General features: G+C 35.5%; 1 long non-coding RNA gene across 1 annotated transcript; it reads right to left on the reverse strand.

Moving 5' to 3' along the window:
• Nucleotides 1–881: 881 nt before the first annotated feature.
• Nucleotides 882–3,411, reverse strand: LOC133203405 (uncharacterized). The gene is made up of 4 exons (XR_009723404.1): nucleotides 3,037–3,411; nucleotides 2,355–2,451; nucleotides 1,978–2,125; nucleotides 882–1,701 (listed from the first exon to the last, which is right to left on the reverse strand). It is a non-coding gene; the product is annotated as an uncharacterized LOC133203405 (long non-coding RNA).
• Nucleotides 3,412–4,615: the final 1,204 nt, after the last annotated feature.

Below are 4,615 nucleotides of genomic sequence, written 5' to 3' on the forward strand. Positions count from 1 at the left end.
CTGTGGTAGGAGATTATGTTTGCATTGTGTCCATCATCACACACCTTGGAAAATATGTAACTGGTTGTGGTAGATGCTTGAGTGTTTGCGTATGTGTCCAGCTTCACACATTTTCATGTATGTGCTTGACTTCACACGCCTTGGAAAATATGTAATTGGTTGTGGTAGATGCTTGTGTGTTTGCATATGTGTCCAGCTTTACACATTTTCACGTATGTGCTCGACTTCACACGCCTTGGAAAATATGTAATTGGTTGTGGTAGATGCTTGTGTGTTTGCATATGTGTCCAGCTTCACACATTTTCATGTATGTGCTCGACTTCACACGCCTTGGAAAATATGTAATTGGTTGTGGTAGATGCTTGTGTGTTTGCATATGTGTCCAGCTTCACACATTTTCATGTATGTGCTTGACTTCACACGCCTTGGAAAATATGTAATTGGTTGTGGTAGATGCTTGTGTGTTTGCATATGTGTCCAGCTTCACACATTTTCATGTATGTGCTCGACTTCACACGCCTTGGAAAATATGTAATTGGTTGTGGTAGATGCTTGTGTGTTTGCATATGTGTCCAGCTTCACACATTTTCATGTATGTGCTTGACTTCACACGCCTTGGAAAATATGTAATTGGTTGTGGTAGATGCTTGTGTGTCTGCATATGTGTCCAGCTTCACACATTTTCACGTATGTGCTCGACTTCACACACCTTGGAAAATATGTAATTGGTTGTGGTAGATGCTTGTGTGTTTGCATATGTGTCCAGCTTTACACATTTTCACGTATGTGCTCGACTTCACACGCCTTGGAAAATATGTAATTGGTTGTGGTAGATGCTTGTGTGTTTGCATATGTGTCCAGCTTCACATTTTCAGGTATGTGCTCGACTTCACACGCCTTGGAAAATATGTAATTGGTTGTGGTAGATGCTTGTGTGTTTGCGTATGTGTCCAGCTTCACACATTTTCATGTATGTGCTCGACTTCACACGCCTTGGAAAATATGTAATTGGTTGTGGTAGATGCTTGTGTTTTTGCATATGTGTCCAGCTTCACACATTTTCATGTATGTGCTCGACTTCACACGCCTTGGAAAATATGTAATTGGTTGTGGTAGATGCTTGTGTTTTTGCATATGTGTCCAGCTTCACACATTTTCATGTATGTGCTTGACTTCACACGCCTTGGAAAATATGTAATTGGTTGTGGTAGATGCTTGTGTGTTTGCATATGTGTCCAGCTTCACACATTTTAATGTGTGTGCTCGACTTCACACGCCCTGGAAAATATGTAACTGTGGTTGTGGTAAATGCTCGAGTGTATGCACATGTGTCATGCTTCAGAGAGAGGTTTTGTGTGCTCTTTTCTAGAAGATAATGATTATTTAAATATACTCCAAATACATCCTCTAAAGAAATGGATAATCATAATGAGTTACATACTAAGTTCCTCAGTGCATAATATACACAATTTTACTGAAATTAAACTTGTGCAAAAACTCTCTTGCTGAATAACTTTCATTATTATAAATGCTTGAATGTTCATCTATAAATTTTCAGATATTTTCTAGTCAGTGTATATATTCTTGATCACGATGGCATCCATATTTGATTCCCCATCTCTGTCATCTTTTCTTGGTCACCAATTAATTCAACAGTAGGATAGGTACTCAGATCTCTCTGGTGTTGGACAAAAGGAGGTGCTAATAATAAACATAATCTTCGAAATTATAGATAATAACATCCATTTCTTTTCCAGGTTTGCATTAATTAGTTATCTTTTGAAATTAAAGCACATCTGCAATATCCTTGAAAGCTTGCCAAGATACATAAAATGTTTGTAGCATGCTTTAACTACTTTATTTTTGGAAGTTTAGAATATTAGAAAAGCGAGTTCAAATATAAAAATAAGATGTAAAAGATCTTAATAATGAAGATTCATTTACACAATGTGATAAACATTGAAGTAAATTCCTCACCTGGCTTGCTCGTAATTTATCTTCATAATGGAGTTGATTCTGTGTTGATCACTTTCAATCAATTAAAATAACTTCTTCATCTCAAACTATCTGAAGGTCATCCATCTTCCCAACTGCCACTCACCCAAAGTGTACTGAGACTTCTGACCTGTATAATATCCAAATTCAAGATTAGAATAAAAATAAAAAATCCCTTCACCATATTGGTCTCTTTAAAAAATGTGAGAAAATAATTTTAAATACTTTTCTAAACATGGAATAAAGTAGTGAATATCTAACAATGTTTTAAAATATTTTGATCTCTGTACAGTGATAACATGAAAAAGTCATGTCCCTTATATCTGAGAAAAAAAAAATTCCATTCTTAAGGACATTACCCAACATGGAAATAATGTACATTTGTCTCTGGCACAACCAATCCACAAGAGACCTTTCCATACTTAGCACCATGCATTAGCTCTCCACTCTTTGTTTCTACAAAAGATAAATTATGAAAAGGTAATTTTTCGACAGCTAAGTCAGATTAATTATTTTCCAGCCAGTGATGAACAGAATATTTGATTTCCTTAATAATCAGGGACAGATTATTCATGTTTATCCATAATGAACAAAGTTTGACCCCCCCTTATTGCCACTACAAAAGGAAAAAAATAAACTGACTCAGAAACTCTTATTTCAGTGAGGAAAAGGCAATAATGGCATCAGACAAGAAAAGATTATTATTCCTTTTTTCAGTTGAGGTGAGATTATATCTCTTTACATTTTGGAGGTTAATATCTTTTAACCCCCCCCCCCCCCCGCATCAGACCAAAAATAGTCGCCTCTTTATTTAGCTGTCCTAAATCTACAACAAAATTTTTATTATGATGATATTTTTTTTCATTTTAATTTATTATAACCTGACACTGATACACAGTGGTGGTAGATGCAACAAATTAAGAGGAGACCCCTCTTCCCTCCCTCCCCTAGATGTTTCGTCTGAAATGTTAAACGACTGTTGTTCAATATCTTGAAAGACAGAAAACAGTTATACACAACAAATAAGCACATTTTCATTACCTTGCAGTCAGTGTGGAGTGACACACGTAAACAACATCCCGCAATCTCTTTCAGTCTTTGTTTATTCTTGGCGGAATTTTGTGGCCTTGTAGACTGGTTCCCATACATTGCAAGTGCCCTGAATAAGTCATACGCTTATTAGTTCTGTTTATAAGAGGTAATATCAGTAAAATGTTCCGTTCATTTGACAACCTTTACTTTAAAATACTGAAATATATATTATCATATTATACAGATGTTTTTCACCTCAGTATTGTGTAATCCTCTTCATCCAAGTCTTCTCGAATACAAACCGAACGATCGACTTTTAATAGTAACCCAAATATGGCACTGTGTATTCGGTTGAATAGCCAATCATTTCAAATCAAGTTGAGCGGGTCTCATCGGATTTTCTGGTATTTTTGACCAAAATGTGCAACAATTGATCAGTTGATTTGATACCTTTTCATCTACCGGTAGATTTAAGGAGGTTATTGCTTGGAAAACTGCTCGAGCTCCCGGGCTGGCATGCACTGCAGGTTTGTTTACGTTTTCCATCTGTTTTCAGCATACATTGTGGAACATTGAAACTGATGAAAGTCAGGAAAAACTACGCTAAATATGTATTTTAGATAAGTTACTTGATAAATTGGGAATAATGTTCCATTTTTTTCTGTAAAGGATCATGGATTAAACAAGACCAAGAAAAACAATTCTAGCAGCTGTCTAGGTCACAGTTTTAGAATGTTTAGCAGTTTACATTAGTGCTAGAAAAAAAAAATAGAAGCCAGGGTAGGGGAAATGTTTTTAATAGAGGGCAAGTTAGTTTATATTTTATAGATATTATTTTGTATTCTAAACCATGTCCATTTTTCAAAAACAGGTACAGTGAAATCAATTATGCAGGTTCTTGAAGAAAAAAGTCATGGATGAGAACAATGTATGATTTACCAGACCAAGGGATACCAATGTTTTTTTTACGATACTTGTACGTATTAGTTTTAAAAAAAATCAATAAATGGTATCATTAAAATGTTATTTAAACAATTATTTACATTATCAATTGCTTGACTTGTTCGGGAGTCAGTATAATTATACATTTCTGTTTTCAAAAAATGTGTTATTACTTTTTCCAGGCTCCAGCTACTCAGCTTACTGTGAGAGAGTTAACGCCTTATTGACAGATCTTTCATGAAGAAGAAACACTTGAGAAGGGTTCAATAGTTTAATTTTATAGATGGCAAGTATTGCTTGGACCTAAAGTATTCTTTAAGGACATTGGCAAGTCAGGGCTTTCCGGAGAAAAAAGCTTTAATACATGGGTTTTTTAAATTTGTAAAATAGTGATTGAGAGTGATCTCCCGTGTAGAATTCTCTAAGCGGTGACAACCAATAAAGCGTATGTTATAGAGGTAAACAAAAGCACGTGTACTTCCTTCAACGGGTAGAATCATCTATACAGCAAGAAAGAAAAGTAGTAATGGCTTTGTTGTACATTGTATTCAGGGACAAAGAGCAAAAAGGTCGTCATTTACCATAGTTATGCTCAGTATGCTGGGAAGGGCAAAGATGTGACATATGCTGAGAGGTAGGTCGACCA

Source organism: Saccostrea echinata, unplaced genomic scaffold (genome assembly GCF_033153115.1).
Source record: "Saccostrea echinata isolate AGI-Se365-2 ecotype Australia unplaced genomic scaffold, CSIRO_AGI_Sech_v1 ptg000050l, whole genome shotgun sequence".
In the NCBI taxonomy this organism is placed as follows: Eukaryota; Metazoa; Mollusca; class Bivalvia; order Ostreida; family Ostreidae; genus Saccostrea; species Saccostrea echinata.